The sequence below is a fragment of the Myotis nattereri genome (assembly GCF_964212035.1).
Source record: "Myotis nattereri genome assembly, chromosome: 12".
Lineage (NCBI taxonomy): Eukaryota > Metazoa > Chordata > Mammalia > Chiroptera > Vespertilionidae > Myotis > Myotis nattereri.
In genome coordinates, this window is record NC_138087.1 from 7197840 (window position 1) to 7221959 (window position 24120).

General features: G+C 44.1%; 1 protein-coding gene across 4 annotated transcripts in view; it reads right to left on the bottom strand.

The window, feature by feature from the left end:
* Nucleotides 1-23886, bottom strand: part of SPIN1 (spindlin 1) — a 100640-nt gene extending 76754 nt beyond the window's left edge. For 2 of the 4 annotated variants that reach the window (XM_081103405.1, XM_081103402.1), the window contains exon 1: nucleotides 23784-23884. The gene's annotated coding sequence lies outside the window, so the exon portion shown is untranslated. Of the gene's footprint in view, nucleotides 1-2221; nucleotides 2311-23756 lie in introns of those variants that run through there. The other 2 variants (XM_081103403.1, XM_081103404.1) reach the window with 2 other exon arrangements.
* Between the last annotated feature and the right edge of the window lie 234 nt (nucleotides 23887-24120).

Genomic DNA, 24120 nt, shown 5'->3' on the forward strand with positions numbered 1-24120 from the left:
AAGACCATGAGACTTCTTGTTGTTATCTTGCTGCCAGCATACCATCTCTATTTACTATAAATATTAAATGTTAACCATCCTGCACCCATCGATGCAAAAGATTTCTCTCTCCAGTTTGCTTTTTCATTCAATACTAGATATTTCCCCATCTTGCTTTGTCCTTAATTTAACACTAATGGATTTCATGTAACTTTCCCTATGTTCTCTCCTTTGGTTCCAATGTATAAAATGAGCTGTGAAACTGCCATTCTCTCCAAAGCATTTTCTCAATCAGTAAGATCCTGCTTCCAGACATGTCCTCAAACCTGGCTTGAATCAATGCTTATAAAATTTTTGATAAGTACAAATGTTCTTTTGTCGACACAACACACCACAGTATTATTACTAGTACCTTTTACTTTCGCAATCATAGAAATGACAAATCTTTCCAACACAGTATTTTATTTCTCAAAATAGCTCTTAAGCTCATCAACTACTTCTAAATTAAGTTATTAAGCCCATCACAGAATGGACATGACTAGAGTGAATGAGCCATCAGGGCATTAGTGATCAACCTGTAAAAACCAAATTGGCAACTATTGTAAAACAAAGAATTTGGCTGGCCTTTGTCCCGGTTCTTGGGAAGCACCCTCTAAATCCTTGGGATTTCCTGAGTGACAGGAGTCCTTGTAATTCAGGGTGTTAACAAGGTAACTCCAGATGGGGGCTGGCCAATCCAGAAAGACCAACTACAGGATAGAGGATTTCCAGGGAGGGAAACTAGAGATTGAGTTCAACCTCATCGCCAATGAATCATGCTTACATAATGAAACCCCAGTAAGAATTCTAGACACTGAAGCTGGAGTGAGCTTCTCTGGTCAACAATGCTCTGACTCCATGCAGTCACATCCACGTGAGGGTGATGGTCCTAACTCCACTGAAAAGGCTTGCTGACCCTCCCGAACCTCACCCTGTGCATTTCTTCTTTAGGCTGGTCCTGACTTCAATCCATTTCTGCTACAATAAAACTATAATTCATAAGTATAGCACTTGAGTTGTTGTAGTAAATTGCTAAACCTGAGAGTCTTGGGAACCCCGAATTTGTAGCCAGCTGGTCAGAAATGTGGTGACCTAGGGACCCCCCCGAGCTTGCAGCTAATGTCTGCAGTAAGGGCAATTGTGTGAAGGATGGTACCTCAGCCTGTGAAGTCTGACCTACTCTGAGTTAATCTCTTAATATTCCCTATCATCAATTATTGTTAATCAATGTTAACCTCAATATCTATATATATAAAAGCCTAAGCGACTGGACAGTGGTCAAAGCGCTCCCACAGCAGGAGCACCACCCAGCTGACGGGCCCCAGACACTGCCCCGGCCCACGACACTCCCCGTGTGCCTGAACGGCAGGTGCAGCAAGGCCAGTATGAGCGGGAGTGGCATAGCGCCAGCCCGGCGCCTGCTGCTAACCGCACTACTTCATGCTGTGTGGTATCGACGTGGACAGAGCCCAACGAGCTGGCAGGTAAGGCCGGGCAGTGGCGACACAGAGGTCCACTGATCCCCACAGGCCAGGCCAAGGGACCCCACCGATGCACGAATCCGTGCACCAGGCCTCTAGTATCTATACTAATAAAAGAGTAATATGCTAATTAGACCAGGAGACCTTCCAGACATCCTTCCAGACAAAGCCATGGTGGCAGGGCCGAGGCAGAGGCAGTTAGGGGTGATCAGGCCAGGAAGGGAGGGCAGTTGGGGGCAAGCAGGCTGGCGGCAGGGGGAGGAGGGGGCACAGTTGGGGGCGAGCAGGCCCTCAGTGGGGGGCAGTTGAGGGGGCGATCAGGCCGGCAGGGGGGGAGGGCAGCTGGGGGTGAGCAGGCTTGCAAGGGGGGCAGTTAGGGGCAAGCAGGCCAGCAGGCAGAGTGGTTAGGGGCAACCAGGCAAGCAGGCAGGTGAGCGGTTAGGAGCCAGCGGTCCTGGATTGCGAGAGGGATGTCCGACTGCCATTAGTCAGACATCCCCTGAGGGGGTCCCAGATTGGAGAGGGTGCAGGCCAGGCTGAGGGACACCCTCCCCCTACCCCCATGCACGAATTTCGTGCACCAGGCCACTAGCTTTTTATAAGGATCAAAAGGTGTCGTTTTAGTATCTTAAAATATAAAATTTGTCTTATCACTTAACACATTACTAAAGATACCATGTTACATTAAAATTGTTTTCATATTTTTATAACTATTGATTCACGAGACTGCTAAAAGATCCATGGCACAACACTCACCTAAAGCTACTGGCAACAGACAACTCTGAATCCTTGATGAGTCTTTAAAGGATATCTGCAGGCATCAAGATAAAGAATGAAGTAACTCCTGGTAAGAATGGATTAATAATTTAGACCTCTTCTAAAAGCTAAAAAAACAAAAAAACTAATCTAAAAGAATACCGCTAACAAAAACTATCAGGAACACCAAGGTTTCTTATTGGAGTGGCTAATTCCAAGTCAGAGGCTGGAACACCTTGTCATACCAGAAGCCAGGATATTATCAAAGCCAGGAAGACAACACTAAAGTTGTGTCAAAGAGACAAAGGGGATTGTTTTACACTATTTTCATGACTTTTTATGATTAACAACTTCCACAACATAAATGTGAACGCACACATACTGACATATCCACCAAAACTATGCTTGAAAGCATCAAAGAGCTTGAAGATAGAACTCACAAAGGGAAGTAAGCCCCACATTTAGAACCACGTTTATCCCTGAGAGCAACTGGCAAGTGTTATGGAACAGCTCAAAGGCTGACAGCTTTACAAGGTGAGGGACCAAAGCCCAGAACCCAGGTACTACCAAAGGAAGGAGAGGGCTGGTGGACCCATGTCACGTGAGCTGGAATCCAAAATTGCTCTCAGGAGCTGAAGGAATGGAAAGAAACTAGGTAAGAACTGCAGCCAGCCACTACTCCTCTTTACCCTGGAGCTGAACTGAGGTGATCCCAGACTGTCCACTCCCTCAGATGCCTGGCAGAAGCAAGCACAAACCCTGTCTAGAAAATATCATCCTAGACCCCAATAATTTCAAATTATTTAAAAAATGTAATCTACTGCATGTGCACACATGCACACACATGCAATCCAGCTGCAAGAGACAAAATAGAAACTAGGACAAACAAACAAACAATAAATAAAAAGGTAGACATTGGAGTTGCAAAATCATAATTTAAGGTTGGGGGGAGGGGAGAAGGGTACAGAAATAAATAAAATTATTAAGTGAAAAATAAAATAGCTGTATTATATTCAGAGATAAGACATTAAGATAGTAAACTTTGGTAGAAAACTATCAAAGAACCAGATTTTCCAGTAGTAAAAAAAATACAGTAAACTCAATAAATAAGATAATAGATTAAGATCAAATAGGATAGGAAAAACCAAGATGGCGGCATAAGTAAACACCTGAGATTGCTGCCTCGCACAACCACTTCAAAAATACAACTAAAAGACGGAACAGACATCATCCAGAACCACAGGAAGGCTGGCTGAGTAGAAATTCTACAACTAGACGGAAAGAGAAAAGCATACCGAGACTCAGAGGAGGTGCAGTGCAGAAGTAAAATACAAAGGTGCGGAGGTGCATGCGGACTGGGCTGGCGGCTGAGGACACGACTGTCTTTTTCAATCGGGAGGGAGTCTCAGGCTCTGAACTCCAGTTCCGGGTGAGTCTCTGGGGACCCAGACGCATACGGGAGAAACGGGACTGTCTGGCATCAGTCGGAACTCGAGGGCAGCTTTCTCTGAGGCACACACAGCGACTGCCCGGGCCTCTGAGGACAGGACTGAGAGCAGCCATACTGCTCGCTCTGCCCACTCTGTTGATCCCCTGGGGCTCCGCCCTGCCCAAGCCATGCCCGGAGGCTTTTGCATATGAAAGGCCCAACCCTTTGTAATCTGAAAATTACTTAACAAACTGCAGCTGCCCAAGGCCCCAGGGCAACTTGCATTGCTTTACAGCTGGCAGTCTGCAGGGTAGCCTCAGGCAGAGGCTAGATTAGCACCTCCTTAGATCCAAGAGCCACTGTACCCAGTGGTCAGAGTGGGACCATCCAATTAGAACTCTGTAGATCCATAAGGGACAGACTCAGCGGGCAGACTCAGTGAGAACCAAAGCCCCACTGCAGCAAGTCTTTCCCCATAAGGGTGTCTTCAGTACAGAAGTTCTCCCACAGTAGACACAGCTGATTCTCAGTTAATTGGTCTGGAGGTCAAATCCTCCCAGTGTTACCTACAACAATCAAGGCTTAACTACAACAAGACTGTGCACAAAGCCCGCAGGGGGGTGCACCGGGAGTGTCTACCTCAGGTAGTTGGGGAGACCGAGACACCGGGTCCTGTAAGACACTTAGCACAGAAAGTCACACTATTGACACAGCGAAGCATAAAAAATGCCGAGACAAAGAAACAGGACACAAATGACAGAAATGGAGGAAAGCAAACTACTGGATATAGAGTTCAAAACCACACTTTTAAGGTTTTTCAAGAATTTTCTAGAAACTGCCGATAAATGTAGTGAGATCCTCAAGGAATCTAGTGAGACCCTTGATGTTGTGATAAAGAACCAACTAGAAATTAAGCATACACTGACTGAAATATTATACAGACTCCCAACAGCAGACCAGAGGATCGCAAGAATCAAGTAAAAGATTTGAAATGCAAAGAAGCAAAAAACACCCAACCGGAAAAGCAAAATGAAAAAAAGAATCCGAAAATACAAAGATAGCGTAAGGAGCCTCTGGGACAGCTTCAAGCGTACCAACATCCGAATTATAAGGGTGCCAGAAGAAGAGAGAGAGCAAGATATTGAAAACCTATTTGAAGAAATAATGACAGAAAACTTCCCCTACCTGGTGAAAGAAACAGACTTACAAGTCCAGGAAGCGCAGAGAACCCCAAACCAAAGGAATCCAAAGAGGACCACACCAAGACACATCATCATTAAAATGCCAAGAGCAAAAGACAAAGAGAGAATCTTAAAAACAGCAAGAGAAAGAAACTCAGTTACCTACAAGGGAGTACCCATACGACTGTCAGCTGATTTCTCAACAGAAACTTTGCAGGCCAGAAGGGAATGGCAAGAAATATTCAAAGTGATGAATACCAAGAACCTACAACCAAGATTACTTTATCCAGCAAAGCTATCATTCAGAATTGAAGGTCAGATAAAGAGCTTCACAGATAAGGAAAAGCTAAAGGAGTTCATCACCACCAAACCAGGATTATATGAAATGCTGAAAGGTATCCTTTAAGAAGAGGAGGAAGAAGAAAAAGGTAAAGATACAAATTATGAACAACAGATACGCATCTATCAACAAGTGAATCTAAGAATCAAGTGAATAAATAATCTGATGAACAGAATGAACTGGTGATTATAATAGAATCAGGGACATAGAAAGGGAATGGACTGACTATTCTTGGGGGGGAAAGGGGTGTGGGGGATGCGGGAAGAGACTGGACAAAAATCATGCACCTATGGATGAGGACATTGGGTGGGGAGTGAGGGCGGAGGGTGGAGTGGGAACTGGGAGTAGGGGAGTTATGGGGGGTGGGGGGGAGAGTAACAAATGTAATAATCTGAACAATAAAGATTTAATTTAAAAAAATAAATTAAATAAATAAGATAATAGTAGGCTGGCTAATCTTGTTAAATATTAGTGAACAAAGAAAAATCAGAAGAAAATACCCAGAATGAAGCATGGGGAAGGTAAGAGACTGGGAAGGTCTAATACATTAAAATGAACACTCAGACATTTCCACAGATTCAGTAGGACTTATAAACACAAAATATAAATAAAAATATGTAACTAGACACATCACAATAAAAGTTGAAAACTAAAGACAAAAAAAAATCATAAACACCTGAAATAAAAAAGATAAATTCCACCCATGGGAGCTAATATTTATACTTTGGAGAGAGGATAAAATAAGTTTTATTTTAAACAGAGAAAAAGGAGGAGGCTAGGTCACCGTGTAAAAATACCTGTTCACAGGCCAACTCAGGAGTCAGTTGCACACATGGTCAGTTAGTCTTGGGATTCTGTGTGTTTACAAAGGTGGGGGTTGTCTCCAAGTTTTGAGGGGCCAAATTCTGACTCCGCCTTCTGGTTGGGGCCTTGTTAAGACTTCCAGGGCCACCACAGGGTTTTCCTGCCATTAACAGTTTCTTTTGATCCTGCCTGGAGGTGGGGGAGGGGGAGGGGCTGGGGCTCTGGTGAGAGGATGTCAACTCCTACTTCCTCACTCCACTTGGAGGATCCCCCACCCCCACCCCAACTTCTTTCTATCCTGCCTCATTCCCTACAGAGAGACTTCCATCCCTCAAATCTTTCAGGGGTGATGAGGGAAGAGGGTTTGTCTTCAGTAACTGCTTCTTGCTGACAAGAGCTGTGGTCCCTGCCTATGTAGGCTATGGAAGTCTCTCTCCCTGCCTGATCTAGGGGAGACAAGGGAAAGGGAGTTGGGGCACAGCGCTGATGTTATTGGCTGGGTCCTCTAAGTCAGGGATGGGTCCAAAGCCTTGAAGCATCATTATCTTGACATGGAACTGTTGTATCCAACAGTAATAGCGGTGGCTAGACACTCTGATGGTGGGTTTACTCCATTCAGAATCAACTCCACACCTAGAACAGTGACAAGAAAAGGGACCTAGAAAGGAAAGTGAAGACCCATGGCTGGCTAGCCACGGAAGTATGTTACGTGTCCACTTCCATGTCAGGAACTTCTGCTTGTCCTTCACTCGCCCAGGAAAACGCTCAAGGATGAATGGGAGTGAGAATAAAGCAAGTTTTATTCAAGTAGAAAAAGAGAACGAGGCCACTGAGCAGGCACCTCTGTGAATAAGCGAAAAGTACATGTCTGAGTGGACACAGACTAACTCAAGAATGAGTTGCACCATGGGAGCAAATATTAAACTGACTTACAGAAAGAATGGAAGCTGAAAATGTAATTCAATGACCTCTTTCAATGCCTCAGGAGAAAGCTGACAAGTTAGGATACTATACACATCAAAAACATCCTTCAAAAGGAAGGTCAATCTGAGACATATTTAGACTAACATACACTCAAGAGAACTCACTATCAGCAGTAACAACAGGCGGGAAACAAAGTGTTCTTCAGGGAGAAGAAAGTGTTCAAAGATGAAGGGGTTGGAATTATAGCAAGGAATGAAGAGCAATAAAGAGGGTAAATCAAACAAGCTATTGACTGCACAAATTAATAATACCTTAAGATAAAATATACAGAAAATTATAACAGTACAACATTTCACAACATTAGTGAAGTGCCAAAGAAAGGGGGAAAGAACCAAGTATTAGGTTCTGAGAGGTCAAAGATGCACGTATTAAGTAACTTCCAAATTAACAAGGGAGAAAAATAATAAAAATTAGCACCCAAAGGACAGGAAAAGCCACATAAAACAGGTACACTAAACTAACAGATTAAACCCAACTATGTCCATTATCTTGTTAAATGTTGTCAACAGACCAACTGTCCCAATTTTAAGAAATATTATCAGACAAGATTTTAAAAATTCCAACTGTCGACAACAGAATTATCTAAAACATAAGCACAAAGACAGATTGAAAATAAAGGGTACAAAAATATATACACTGCACATAACCTAAGATAATGCAGCCACATGACTATTAAGATTAAAAAAAAAACTTCCCCTAGCCAGTTTGGCTCAGAGGATAGAGCGTAGGCCTGAGGACTGAAGGGTCACAGGTTCAATTCCAGTCAAGCCCTGGTCCAGCTCCTGATGGAGGCAACCAACCAATGTGTTTCTCTCACATTGATATTTCTCTGTCTTCCACTTTCTCTTAAAAAAATTAAAAAAAAAATCAATGGAAAAATATCCTCAGGTGATTTATAAAAAAAAAAAGATAAAATTTTACTTCCAATGATACTTTTGCATTAAGGAGGAATACAATGACTTTAAGTCCTTTAATTTATTTTTAGAGAGAGGAAGAGGGAGAAGGGGAGAGAAACACTGATCTGTTGCCTCCCATCCCACAACCTGGGCATGGGCCCTGAGCACGTGCCCTGAGCAGGAATCAAACCAGGCACCTTTCAGTGCACAGGATGACATTCAACCCACTGAGCCACACTAGCCAGGACAAATGGAATTATTTTAAAAAACAGAATTGACGAGAAAGATATGTCATTCTAAGCACGCATGCACCTAATAGCATAACCTCAAAATAGATAAAGCAAAAATGACCAGAACTAAGAATATTAATACATTTATCTTGGCAATCAATACAAGCAGCAGACCAAAAGGGGGAAAAAAGTTTAAGGATGTGGAAGAATTTAACATGATTAGTCAAGTTGAACTAACTGACAATCGCATCTGCCCTGGTCAGGGACCTCAACTGGTTAGAGCCTCACCCTGATATGCCAAGGTTGCGTATCTGATCCCCATTCAGGACATATACAAAAATCAACCAATGAAATGCATAAATAAGTGGAACAACACCCAGGCCAGTGTGGCTCAGGTGGTTAGAGCATCGTCCCATGCACCAAAAGGTTGCCAGTTGGATCCCTGGTCATCTATGTGTTTCTCTCTCGCACCAATGTTCCTCTCTCTCTCTCTTTCTCTCCACCCCCCCCCCAAAAAAAAACCTAAAAAAATGGAACAACAAAGCCCTCTCTCTCTCTTTCAAATCAATCAATAAAAATAATAATAATAAGACACTACTGCATCCACATTCTTTCCAAGGATACACAGGACATTTACAAAAATTGATCATCTCTTTGGTCATAGCTTCAAAAAATATCATGAACTTTAATTAAACAGTGTTCTGATCACAATGGAATTTAGAAAGCAATAAAAAAACAGGCAGACACAAGAGGATTTTTAGAGCAGCAAAGCTATTCTGTATTTTACTATAATGGTGAGTACACACTATGTATTTGTAAAAACCCAATGAATATACACACCTAAAGTGAATCCTAATGTAAACCATGGATTTGGGATAATAATGATGTATCAATGCAGGTTCACTGATTGTAAAAAATGTATAATGTGGTGCAGGACATGGGAGGCTGTGCCTGTGTGGGGTCAGGGAGTACAGGAAAACTTATACTTTTTATTCAATTTTGTTGAGACCCTAAAACTGCTCTGAAACATAAAGTCTTAAATTATTTTTAAGGTTTATCTAAGTTAATAAGTATACAATGGTTACAAACAACCCCAGAAATTTCAGTTACTTGAAACAAATTCCCACTCCCTTCTTCCCCTGCTCTCCCCCGCCCTCCTCTTTTCTCCACCCACCAGTCCTTCCTCTCTCCTCCGTCCGCTCTTGGTAAAAGACCCGCACTGCAGGAAGCTCCATCACTGGCAGGAGGAAGATGTGGCAAATCTCACTATTGCTCCTAGAAGTTTGTGTGACAAGTCTTTTCTGCTCACGTCACTGGCTAAGACAAATCACATGGCCACACTCAATTTAGGAAGCAGGAACCAGAGTAAGACTCTACTAACCACCCACTGGGATGACTAAAATTAAAAAGACTAACAATGCCAAGTATTGGTGAGGGTATGGAGCCACAATAATGTATTCACTGTAGCAGAAATTGGTATGTCTACTTTGGAAAAGTCTGGCACTATCTATGAAGACTAAACACAGGCATAATGTGACCCAGCAATTCTACACAACAGAAAAGCATGCCAGAAACATGTGCCTGAATGTTCACAGCAAGCCCAGTCCACTCACTTAAGTCCCATACCAGCATGAAAACGGAAATGAGGTGAGCCCCTTAGACCAGTGGTCGCCAACCGGTGGTCCACTGACCAATGCTAGTTTGTGAGGTCCGAAAGGTTGGCGACCGCTGCCTTAGACCACCTACCATGCTAGCTTAAGTGAATCACTCAGCTGCTCTGCTGAATCCATCACCACCCTCCCCCTAGATCAGTGGTTCTCAAACCTTCCTAATGCCGCGACCCTTTAATACAGTTCCTCATGTTGTGGTGACCCCCAATTTCATTGTTACAAATTGAACATAATTAAAGCATAGTGATTCATTACAAAAACAATATGTAATTATATATGTTTTCCGATGGTCTTGGGCGACCCCTGTGAAAGGGTCGTTCGACCCCCAAAGGGGTCGCAATCCACAAGTTGAGAACCGCTGCCCTAGACCATGCATCCCTTACACACACTTTCTAGTAGGAGAGATGCTAAAGCAAGATACGGGGATACCTCTGAACCAACTTTGGCTGAAGGACTCCTCAGTGGCCTTGCTTAAACTTTCTCAGAACTGTACTGTAGCCCTAGCCGATTTGGCTCAGTGGATAGAGCGTCATCCTATGGACTGAGGGGTCCTGGGTTTGATTCCAGTCAAGGGCACATGCCCAAGTTACGGGCTCGATCCCCAGTGTGGGGAGTGCAGGAGGCAGTTGATAGATGATTCTGTCTCATCACTGATGTTTCAATCTTTCTCTCCCTTCCTCTCTGAAATAAATAAAAAAATAAAAAGAACTGCACTGTGGTCATAAGACTTTTCCCACCAGATGTTCTCTCCATCCCTTCCTCCTGCACATGCATCAAACCTGGCCTCAAGCCCTAGCTGGTTTTGCTCAGTGGATAAGTGCGTCGGCCTGGAGACTGAAGGGTCCCAGGTTCAATTCATGTCAAGGGCACATGTCTGGGTTTCGGGCTTGATCCCCAGTAGGGGTCATGCAGGAGGCAGCCAATCAATGGTTCTTTGATGTTTCTATCTCTCTCTCTCTCTCCCTCTCCCTTCCTCTCTGAAATCATTAAAAAAAAAAAAAAGGCTGGCCTCCCTCCCTCAATACAGCTAAATCTAATCCCAACTTGCCATCTTTTTGTTTTAGGGGGACCTGAACTAACAGTCTCAACCTGGAAACAAGCTAATACTTAACAGGTGAATGAGTACCCATGAGTAATATGTGAATAAATCATACATGAATAGAGAGATGACAACTGTGACCACATGAATAAAATGCATGATGAAATTACTGGCAGTTCCACAGATGGTGTGTCACACACCATAAATGTGTCACTACGTCTGTACTTACAATATATTTCATTTTTGAACGTTAAAAGAAAATACAGGACTGAAGTCAAGAGTCCCGAACCCAAAGGTGAATTTACTATGTTGGCTCAAATTAAGAAGCTATTTGAAGCTAAAGTGTTACTTTCTTACACAGAGCCCTCCTCCCCCTTTCTCCATCAGTCCCACCCCCAAGAGGTAACCACTGGTAAGACTCCTACGAATCTAATAAAGTATTGTTGTGCAAATATTTAAAGCATACAAGTACACGAACATCTTAAAACACACATATGCATGCATACAAGACAATATACAGTGCTATACAACTTGCTTCTCATACTAAATGTTGTTTTCAATGCAGTGTAGTGAATTTAGAACAGGTATAAAGATCATTTATTTTAAGCTGTTAACCCCAATACTCTCAAACATGCATATTTGCATATTTGTACAAATGCATCTATACAATCAATTCCTAGTAGTGGAATTGCTAGGCCAAATAGAGTATGTGCATTTTAAATTAAGAATATATAGTGAAGTCACTTTCCAGAAATGTTCTACCAAATTATAGTCCCACCAATGACATGAATTATTTAAAGGCCATGTAGTGGCCTGGCCTGGTGGCTCAGTTGGTTGAAGCATCATCCCATACACCAAAGCCTGCATATTTGATTCCCAGTCAGGGCACATACCTAGCTAGGTTGCAGGTTAGATCCCTAGTTGGGGTGCATACAGGACACAATGAATGGTGTCGTTCTCTCATTGATGTTTCTCTTTCTCCCTTCCTCTCTCTCTAAAATCAATAAACATACCCTCGGTCGAGGATTAAAAACATTAAAATTAAAAATAAAACCCGGCTGATGTAGATTGAGCGTCATTCCATGTACCAAGAGGTCACCAGTTTGATTCCAGGTCAGGGCAAAGCCCAGGTATCAGGCAAGGTCCCTGGTAGTGGGTGATGCTTCTCGCTCATCAATGTTTCTATCTCTCTCTCTAAAATCAACAAAAACATATTTAAAAAATAGTAATAAATGCCATGGCCCTGGATGGTGTGGCTCAGTTGGTGGGACATTGTCCCATGTACTGAAAGATTGCCAGTTTGATTCCTGATCAGACCACATGCCCGTGAGCTCAATCTCTGGTAGGGGTCATGCAGATGTTTCTTCTCTGTCCTCCCCCCCCCCCTCCTTTTCTCTCTCTCTAAAAATCAACAAAAATACTTAAAGAAATAAAGGCCATGTATTTTAGGTGAACCTTACTTCGCCAATAATATCCCAAAAATTGTGAAAAATAATTACAAATGGGAAGTATATGAGATTACACTTATTTTTTTACTGTGTCAATTTAAAGGAAAACTTTAAACAACACCAGAGTAAACAAGAAAATTACCAAGTTGTAACCCAGAGATTAATTCTAAATAAAAAAGTGACCTGCCAACCTAGGATCCAACTATCCCCACTGCACTTAACTTCAGCAGTTCAGTCCAGCTAATTCCCGCTGTGATTTCTGCTCTACAGAAAACAGTGACCAGTGCTCTCAAGAAAACTGAGCTCTGGCCATGGACAGTGTGGCTCAGTTGGTTGGACACGGTCCAGTGCACAAAAAGGTTGCTGATTTGCTTCTAGTCAGGGCACATGCCCAGATTGTGGGCTCGATCCCCAATAGGGTGCATGCAGGAGGCAACCAATCAATATTTTGTTCTCACATCAATGTTTCTCTCTCTAAAAAAGAAAATCAATCAAAATATTAAAAAAAAAAAAAAAAAGAATACTGGCCCTAACCAGTTTGGCTCAGTGGATAGAGCATCGGCCTGCGGACTGAAGGGTCCCGGGTTCAGTTCTGGTCAAGGGCATGTACCTTGATTGCGGGCACATCCCCAGTAGGGAGTGTGCATGAGGCAGCTGATCGAAGCTTCTCTCTCATCAATGTTTCTAACTCTCTATCCCTCTCCTTCTCCCTTCCTCTCTGTAAAAAATCAGTAATATATATTTTTAAAAAAAAAATACTGGACTCCCCTCACAAATGTCTCATAGCTGTGGGATAAGGCATGAACACTGAATCGCCCAGGGTGGGCAAGCAGGTCTTTCATGACAAATCCACTCCAACACTCCAGTCCCTTAAATTTATGAACCCTTCCTCTATGGTACACCAAGGTAGTTCTAGCTGCTCAACTTCGCTTAATTAGCACAGGTTACATTTTGAGAGGTTTCAGGTGCAACAGGGGACCTTTGTAACCCCTCAAACTACAACACTGAATGCAGACTCTCTGCTTATAGGCCCATATCAATAAATTCAGTCTAACCCAACTTTAACTCCTTCCACCATTATCCTACATCCTTAACATTCATTCCCAAACATAGTCTCCAGGTTCCTAACTATATAGTGGCAAACCAGACAACCTTTTAGAAGGTAGCACACCTCCTGGGTCATATTTTGCAACTCACCTTTTTTTTCTCAAACTTTTATTGTTGGGTATTACAGATGCCCCCCTTATTACTCCCAATGCCCTCCTTCACCTGGTTCGTGCCCCACCCCAGGCCTTCACCACCCTATTGTCTGTGTCCATAGGTAATACATATATGCATGTAAGATCTTTGGCTAATCTCTTCCCCATCCCCGCTTCCCTCTGAGATTCATCAGTCTACTCCATGTTTCCATACCTGATTCTATTTTATTCACCAGTTTATTTATCATGTAATACAGGTTTGATGGTGAGGAATTCCTTTAGCTTTTTCTTGTCTGTGAAGCTCTTTGTCTGATAGCTTTGCTGGGTAGAGTAACCTTGGTTGTAGGTTCCTGCTTTTCATCACTTTAAATATTTCTTGCCACTCCCTTCTGGCATGTATAGTTTCGGTTGAGAAATCAACTGACAGTCATGAGTGCTCCTTTGTAGGTAACTAACTGCTTTTCTCTTGCTGCTTTTAAAATTCTCTGTCTTTAATCCTTGGCATTTTAATTATGATGTGTCTTGGTATGGGCCTCTTTGGGTTCCTCTTGTTTGGGACTCTGCACTTCCTGGACTTACAAGAAAGTTTTCTGTCATTATTTCTTCAAATAGGTTTTCAGTATCTTTCTCTCTTCTCATTCTGGCACCCCCATGATGCTAATGTTGATACGCTTAAAGTTGTCCCAGAAGCTCCTTACACTATCTTCATATTTTTTTTATTTTTTGCTCTTCCAGTTGGGTGTTTTCTCCTTCCTCATTCCAAATCATTGATTTGATTCTTAGAATCCTCTACTGTTGAATCCCTGTAAATAATTCTTAATTTCAGTTAGTGTGTGCTTAATTTCTGACTGATCCCTTTTCATGTCTTTGATGTTCTCACTAAGGTTCTTGAAATTCTCACTAAGATACTTCAAAGTCTCACTAAGTCCCTTGAAGGGCTCATGTGTAACCGTGTAACAATGGTTAAGTCTGTAGCCAGTAGTTTGCTTGCTTCCATTTCTTTCATTTGACATGTTTATCTCCACATTTTGGATGCTTCCCTGTGTTTGTTTCTATGTATTAGGTAGAGCAGCCTTATCCATTAGGTATCCTGTAGGATCCAGTGGCTCAGCCTCTAGGTGTGCCCCTGTGTAGGCTGTGTGCAGTATTGTTGTAGTTGAGTCTTGATTGCTGTTGGTGTCACCAGGAGGAATTGACCTCCAGGCCAATTGGCTGTGAGGACCAACTGGGACTACAGTGGGAGAGCAGCTGTGCAGGAGACACTCTTATGGATCAGGACTTGGTTCAGTGGAGCTTTGGTGCTGAGTCTGCCCCTTGAGTGTGTCACTTGTGGATGTGTAGAGCTGTAATCAGTATGGTCTGAAGCTGTCCAACGGGGGTACTGGCTCTGGTGCCTTCCAGGAGGTGCAGTCAGCCACTGCCTAGGGCCACCCAAAGGAGCTACAGAAAGGTCAGCAGATGGCTGCTTCTTGTATTGGGCTTGTGAAGTGCCCAAGCAAGGTCCAGCCATAAAGTAAGGCAGGCTGGTGCTAGTGTCAGGTCTTGGACCTTTTATTGATAGGTTTGGGGCACACTGACGCCAACTGCTGCTTGTTTGAGAGATTTTAGCAAAGTCTGAAGCCTGAGTTAGGACAGGCCATTCATATGGGAAAGTTCATGCAAACAGCTTGAGTGAAGCTGCAAATTGGATGGGGCAGGTTCTGAGGGAATCACTAGGGTAGAGAGACAAGTGTGAGCCAGGCTGATAGAAACTTGGATATGGCTGCCAGTCAGCTCTGCAATGACCCCTGCGAGGATCCCCATCTGGGAGAAAGCCACCTTGAGTCCTACTCAGATGTCATACAGTCCAGTTCCTCTCCATACATCCCTGGGTTCCCCAAAAGCTGCCTAGAGCTGGAACTCAGAGGGATCGAGTCCTAGTAAGTTCGTGGACCAGCCCTTTAAGAGGAATACCTGGGCCTCCAATAGCCTCCGTGTCACTCAGCCACAATCCCGACTGGTTTTTACAGCCCAAAGTTATAGGGACTTCTCTTCCCAGCTCTGGAACCCTGGGCTGGGGCTCTGGTGTGGGGCTGGGACCTCTTGCCCCGCAGTGGGGCTTTGCAACAGAGATATCCCTCCTGATTAAAATATGGCAAACGTGGGTGTTGTACCAGCCCATTCTGAACCTCCACACCCCCTACCAGTCTTGATGTACTTTCTTCTTTACTTCTCTAGTTGTAGGATTTCCATTCAGCCAGCTTTCAGGTGATTCTTAATGATGTTTCTTTTGTATTTTAGTAGTAATTTTGATGTGGTTGTGGGAGGTGATGAGTACTGGCATTTACTTACCATCTTCATCCTCCACTGCACCTCACACTTTGAAATCTGCTTGGACTATCCTAGGAGAGGCCAATTACAGGTTTTTCAGGGAATGGAGATTAAGTTCCTCAGACACCAAATGTAAAGACTTGCTATTGGCAAAGGTAGTCCAGCAGAATTTAGGGTTTCAAGGTCTCCAGGTTAATCAGAATCTGACCATATGCTCTTAATTCAATTTTCAGGATCCCATTCCTTACCAATCAATGCTTTCACTTACAAATTGGGAGTTCAATTTGTACCTTTAGGGCAGACACAGAAACTCACTTTATGTAGAACCTGAGTTGGGAATTTAAAACCCAAACTCATCATTTTGCTTTGTAATGTTTTAACTTGGCTGAATCACATTCCCCAGAATTTCCTCTCCTGTTTATTTCTGGTTTGGGCAGGCCACAAGAGACAGTCTTGTGCAGCAGGCAGAGGGCACAAGGCAAAGGGACACCCACTGATCTTCCAATTGACCTCACTGATTCAAGGCATGAGATTGGGCCTGCATCAGCTGCAGCACCTGCTTGTACCTTCCCTTCCCTGAGCTCCTCTGCTTCCTGGGCCAAGTGTGTGTAATTAGCTCCATGATAAGGGTCCAGCTCTTGTAGGTCACCCACACAACCAAGGTCACAGACAACAGAACTAACACAGCTTTCAATCTGGCCTGCTGTGACCTCTAGCTTGTTCAAATTCTCTTCCCCACTACACATCCATCTTCCATTCCCAAATGCTTGCTCTGTGAACATCAAAGTCCAGCATCAGCCATATAGATAACAGCCTTATTGTCTATAAGCTGCTCCGTCAGCTCCTACACCTCGTTAACTTGGGTCCCTAATAACCACCGATTGAGAGACCTCTGTGCAGAAGACCAGACATAAACACACAGCCTCCACCTTCTCTTGGACAATACTAGTTACTGTCCAAGAGGTTTGAGCACTCACAAACCAGACATTGAGCAAAGTAGTATAAAGTAATTATGAGCAAAAACAGGAACAGTCTCTGCTTTCATTAACCTCAGCCTTTTTTGGAAAATAAAAATTCGCCCTAGCTGGTTTGGTTCAATGGATAGAGCATTGGCCTGCAGACTGAAGGGTTCCAGTCAAGGGCACATGGGTGGGCTCGATCCCCAGTAGGGGTTGTGCAGAAGGCAGCCAATCAATGATTCTGTCTCATCACTGATGTTTCTATCTCCCTCTCCCTTACTCTCTGAAATCAATAAATCTACACTAAGAGAAACATGCAAATTGACCACCCCTCCGCTATGCCCACCAGCCAATCAGAGGGAGTATGCAAATTAACCCAACAAAGATGGCGGTTAATTTGCATACACAGGTGCGGAGCAAAGACTAAAGACAGCGTAAAAGGAAGCCAAGCACTACAGAAGGGAGCGAAGCAGCAGAGAAGGGAGGGAGCCAAGGCAGCGGAGCCAGGAGCAGAGGTGAGGCAGCGAAGAAGGGAGCGAAGCCCGCCTCCCGCCCCTAAGGGCTCCCGGACTGTGAGAGGGGGCAGGCCGGGCTGAGTGGCCACCCCTCCAGTGCATGAATTTTCATGCCCCGGGCCTCTAGTATACATATAAAAGAAAAGAAAAATTCATAAGTTAGGTAAACTAATGTAGCATTATAAATTTGATAAGCATCAGGGAGAATAGCAACGTCTCTAATAGGAGGACTAGACTTCCTCCTATTGGTCAAAAAAACCTTCAGCAAATGGATGGCTGTTTTAGTGGGTATGAGGGTTTCCTGGACTATTGTCTCTACCTTTATTGGACAAATGTACAAACTCACACAGAAAGACTTCATGCAAAAGCTATATTTGAGACAAGCTCTAAAGACTAGGAATAATGAAACAAGGGCAGAAAGCATTCTAGGCAGAGGAAAAGAACGAGTGCCACACTCCCTGGTGGAGATGATGGGCACAGGAACTAGCAGGACTAGCATGGCTACAGCTAGAAAAGCAAGGGGAGATGTAGTGTGCCGTGAGGCAGAAGTCCCAAAGCCCTTGAGGCCATGTGATGTAGTTCTGTCTTTAAAGCAATAGGAAGCCACTGAGAGTTTTAAGTAAAAGAGTGACATAATGAGATTTTTTTAAAATATAATTTTTGACATTACCGGAATTACAAACATATTGATTGACTTATCACCCCAAAATCAATCTTAAAGCTATTCTTGTACAAATACAAAACAATATATCCACAAAGTATTCACTGAAGCGATAGAATATAAACAACCCAACTGTTCATCATTAGGAGACAAACTACAAGCACAAAAGAAAAAAAAAAAGAGCTCATATGAAGTCATCTCCAGAAAATATTAAGTAAAAAGGAAGAAACAGTGAACACAGAGTTCTAGACTTTGTTTAAGAAAGGAAGAGAAATAAAAAATACATGTATAAACTTATATTTGCAAAAACCAGAAACTAATAAAAATGGGGCAGGAGGGGAACAGGTACAAAGGACAGGAATGGGAAGCTGTAAACATACCTTTGTAATACAGCCTTAACTTCTAAACCACATAAACGTTTACATACTAAATACATTACGTAAATTAAAACAATCCTTACACGTTAAGAATTTCATGCAAATAAACCAAATAATCAAATCAGTAACATAATCAGAGAGAAAATATTTTAAAATGATTTTGTAATTCAGAATGTCAACTATACATCCTTATGTGGATAAGTTTTAGGAACAAAAATAACTAATAAAATATAAACCTACAATCATTTTTATTAGTGTTTTCAAACTACTATATTTATATTGTAGGGAAAAGTAACTAATATTGCTAAAAATGTAAATTTTTCAATGGTATGAAATGGAAACATCCATAAAATCAAAATGTATCTATCTCAAGTCTGTCCAATGAAAACAGGGGCATCCCAGTAGCAATCAGGACGCATACCACTAGATTCTGGTACCTAAATTCCACTCCAGATAAAAGAGGTTAAATGAATCGGCTGATAGCACTTTATCTGCTCAGTGTTTCTGGCTGTATTGGGTTTATTTGTGAGACTGGTGTAACAATAAAGTGAAATCTTCCCCTCTGAGAAAATAAAAAAGAACCAGCTAACAGGTACTGGGCAGGAAAAACACAAAACGTGTCTCAGACACCTTGTGTCAGGAGCAAGAAACAGTTCAAAGATGAATGGAGCTGCATCAGGAAAACTACCTTGAAAGGACACCACCATACCCAAGTTAAGACAAACTGAAGAAAAAGAGTGATTACTACTTGGTTAAACGCACTGGATCCACACACAAAAACAAGTGCTACAGTGATGCTCAAAAGATAAAGAACAAAAAGAAACACAACCAACTAACCCAGTGAATCTCAACCTTAGAATCATTAGAATCACCTGGGAATCTTTTTAAAATCCTGATTTCTGGGCCTCATCCTCTGGAAATTCTGTTTCTTTGTTACTAATGTTGTGGCCCCACCCCATGACTTCATCGGCCTTCCCCAATCGGCCAGACTCTGGGGAGACAAGATATCCTACACTCCAAGTCCTTCTCTCCGCCTTCATGTTGTTCAATGCCTGTCCATGGTTTCCCCCACCTACAGGATAAACACCAACTGCCTTATCGTGATATGTATAAGTATTTAAAATCTGGCCCCAAATTCATTCCTAGAAACACGGGCTGTCCCAAACTACAGGTGGCATCAGCAGGGGTGAACATCATCATCATGATCAATACCCATAGGGCACTTACTATCCAAGAGCCACTCCACTGAAATGTACACTTGAAGTAGGTGTCCCCATCCCATTCTACAAATAAACATAACATCCAAAGGAGTAAAAGATAACGAGGGCCATGTTTTGGCTGGGATTCAAACCTAGGATTGTCTCAAAACTTTCTTCATGCCTTTTCTCCTGCTATCCCTTCCATCCTCTCCTACTCTGTATTTTGTAGAAGCATCACCTTCTCTTTCACAATACCCTCTGCATAAAATGTTCTCATTATATACAGGTGTATCTTCCCTACAAACTGTTAAGGTCTCTAAGGGCACAACTTTATTATGCCCATACATAACTTGTTCTGGAAAAGACTTCAGGGGAAGGAAGTCAACAATGTTTGGCTTCAGCTGCTTTTTTTTTTCAGGAATTGTAAACACTACAGTCTATTTAATTCTCATAAAAGCCTTATATAACAGGTTTCATCGCAGTTTACAGATGAGGAATCAGAAGTTCAAAAAGGAAAGGTGAGCCCTGGTCAGGTAGCTCAGTTGGTTAGAGTATAATATCAACACAAATTTTATTCCTCAACAAAGGTTGGGGGTTCAATGCCCAGTCAGGGCACATACAAAAAGCACCCAATGAATGTATAAATAAGTAGAACAAATCGATGTCTATCTCTATCCTTAAAATCAATAAGTAAAAATAATTTTTTTTTTTTTAAAAAAAAGGGCTACATGATGAATCAGCTATGTGACTTTGGACCAATGGGGCTGGATTTCAACCCAACTCTTCTGAGTTGAAAGGTCATTCTATCTCTATGTCCAACTCCAAAGCTCATCTCCTTTTCACAATACCATAATGTCTTCCAAACTGAACAAAATACTTGGACAAAATAATTGATTCCCATCTCCCAATTTATTCTTATTCAAAGAGAGAAGAAAGAAAACACATTTAATTAAGCATCGAATAAGCATAAGGAAATATTTACATGAATATATATTAACTGCTTTCTCAGCAGTTAAAATCCTAACAGCTAAACCAAAGAAATACCAAACTGCATTATTTTTAATCTCTAAAATAATCCACATTGGTAACTTCAGAAACAACAGGATCTTTTTCATGTATTTCTAACATACCAAAAGTTAATTAAGGAATGCAGCCAGAAGTTGTAACAGTGCAATCAGGTACGTAATCCAATAGTGAAAACACTGTAATTAAATTTCTTGTAGGTAAGACTTCAAATAATTCATTTCTCATCAATGCAGTAAGAGCCAAATCTGATGCAAAGGCACACACAAACATCAACCTCTCACTTCAAAATTAAAGGAGAGGCAACATTATCTAAAATACACTGTAAGGACCCCCATGACCAACATTACCTAGATTTCAAGGGCATTAATAGATATTACACTAAAAACAAAACAAAGAGAGATCTGAGGCCAAATATGAAAAACACTATTGCACTATTTCTCACAGCCCAAATGTAAAAATGTGAATTGTGACCCTAGAACAGTGGTTCTCAACCTTCTCGTCCTTTAAATACAGTTCCTCATGCTGTGACCATCCATAAAATTATTTTCGTTGCTACTTCATAACTGTAATGTTGCTACTGTTATGAATCGTCATGTAAATATCTGATATACAGGATAGTCTTAGGCGACCCCTGTGAAAGGGTCGTTCAACCGCCAAAGGGTTCGCGACGCACAGGTTAAGAATCGCTGCTCTAGAAGGAAAGGGATAGCATTGTTTCCCAAACTTAGGTGACCAAGGAACCTTTTGTCTATCCTGTAACAGCTCCTAGAACTACAGATGCTCCTAAAGTTACAATGGGTTATATCCCAATGAATCCATTGTAAGTTGAAAATATCATAAATCGAAAGTGCATTCAATACACCTAACCTACATCATGGCTTAGCCTAGCCCTAGCCTACCTGAAATGTGCACAGAACACTTACATTAGCCTACAGTAGGCCAATTATTTTTTAGTATATTTTTATTGTTTTCAGAGAGGAAGGGAGAGGAAGAGAGAAATAGAAACATCAATGATGAGAGAGAATCATTGATCGGCTGCCTCCTGCACATCCCCTGCTGGGGATCAGCCTGCAGCCCATGCATGTGCCCTGGACCGCAAACGAAACTGGGACCCTTCAGTCCACAGTCTGACGCTCGATCCACTGAGCCAAACCGGTAGGGCAGTAGGCCAATTATCTTGAGCTTCATCTTTCTCACCAGAAACCGGACACACAGATGGACACATGCATGTTTTATAGACATGATGGAATGCAAAAACCCAAAACAAGATTCCCAAAAAGGTTCCAAAACTATGCCAACATAGTTCACTGTAGAGTATTGATGTGATCAGGGGCCTGCCTGGGAGCTGCGGCTCACTAGCCCAGAACTCAAAATTCAAAATTTGAAATACGGTTTCTATTGAACAGGAATTGCTTTCACGTCATTGTAAAATCAAAAAATCATAAATTGGGAACAATCTGTACAGTCACAAAGAATTCACCTTAAGTAACACTGCTTCGGATAGTCCAGAACTAAGTAAATACTGTATTCTGAACTGGTAATTAAAGGTATGGTTAGAAACAGTACTAGGGAAATTCTCGGGATCAAGTCTTTTTAAAAAATCCTAAATTGAACGTAAATTAATGACCAGAGACACTCTTTCCTTATCCACTTCACAATATTTTAACAGTGACTATTTCTCTACTCAAAATATTAGAAATAAAAAAATTCTATTTTATTCCTCACAAGAAACTGATGCCTACTACTGATAATTCTGGCATTTTGTGCAACCTTTACATATATTATCAGCCCGATAATAAACGTTCTATAAATTAGTAGCTACTACAATTTTTTGGCGTTTGCCCACTAACTAGAAGGGAGCTGGAGGTCTCATTTCACTTAAGCCCCATCTGTAATTTCGCAACCAAAGTTCATAACCTCTTAAGAGTGTTCACAAACTCCATCTGTCCTAGTATTCATCCCCAAGTATAGGTTTAATTTTCACTTCCTAACAAAGCTATGTAGAAAACAATTACTGTGTTCTCCCTTTACAACGCATCTTCCAGAAAATCCCAGCAGAAGTTATATAGGTTGTTACCATACCTATAGGTATGTCTACTCAAGTCACGTTAAGCAATGTAAGCCTTTAAAACAGTGAAATGTTTATCTCGAGTTGCTTTGTGACGTATACGTAAAATATTCCGCACTCGCCACTTCAACACGCAGGAAAAACCCTCTCCAAAACCCGGAATCCGAACCCCAAATCAAAGAAAGCAAATTGGAACAAAACAGCTGCAGAAACAGATCCGGGATGCCCACGTCCAGGCATCACCGCGGAGACCGTCACTAAATCCCGGTCTCATTACAGAAAAAGGGGTCGCCCCCTACCCCCCCGGAGGGGCAGGCGGACCCGAACCCACGGCGCTGCGCAGTGTCCGCGTCAAGGGAGGCTCCCCCAAACGCTGCGGAATGCGCTCAAGGTCATCGCGAGGAGGTGTCGGCGGGTGCGAGTGCACCGACCTCGCCCGCCTCCCGTCCCGCGCCAGGCGCCGAGGGCGCGGGATGCCGCGCAGGGAGCGGGGCGGTGGGCGTCACGGGAAGCCCCGAGCAGCCGCCTTCTCCGCCAGGCCCACCGCCAAGACCCGCGGACCGCGCCGGGCTGCAGGTTACCACCCGCAGAACCTCCCCCCAGCCCCTTCCTTCCCCGGGGCCCCAAGGGGTCCCACCGCGTCCACGCGTCGCCAGGGATCCCGCCCCGCCTAGTCCCGGGCCCCGCAGGCCGGCCCCGCCCCGCCCCTCCACGCCCCACATCTCTCCCCCCTTCCCCACATCCTCTCCTCCCTCCCCTTCCTCTCCCGCCCGCCCCCCAAGACCCAGGGGACTCGTACCTTCCCCCTTCCTCCAGCCCCTCCCCCGCCTGGGGGTCCCGTTTCCCAGCCGCAGCCCAGCCCGCGTTATGCAACTCACCCCTCCCGCCCCCGCCAGCGCCCGCCGCATCGGCCCCCTCCCCAGGTCGCACCGCCCGCCCGGGGCCGCGGCGCCCGGAACAAAGCGCGCGGAGCTGCCGGGCCAGGGGCGGCGGCCATGTTGGCGGGGGCGGTGAACAAAGGCGAACGGCCGGAGGCCCCCGCCCGCGGCCCGGCCGGCAGGGGGCGCTGTACAGCGCCACTCGCTGCCCGGACAATGCGCCGTGGCCCGCCGCTCCCCGGGCGCCACCGCCCCTCAACAAGCCCGCCGCTCCCCGCCTCGCGACGCCCGCTCCCCTGCAGCACACGGCCTTACCTGCCGGCCACTGAGGCCGCTGTCCTCAGCCCGCGGCCCCGCCGTCCCGCGCCGCGCTCCCGCCCCAGTCCGACCGAGCCAGACGGCGCCGCCCCGCCCCCGCTCCGCCGCCGCCGCCGCCGCCGCCCGCCCTCGGCCGCACGGCGCACGCGCACTGCGCCCGTCGATTGCGCCGGCCGCGCCGCCCGGCCTCGGCCCTACGGGCCACACTGCGCAGGCGCCCCAGGCGATGGGCGGGGCCTGAGCTACTCACCTGGCGGCAGGGTGGGCGGGGCGGAGCGGGACGGAGCACTGCAATGCCCAGCGGCGGGGCGGGGCGGGGCCTGGCGGGCAGTGG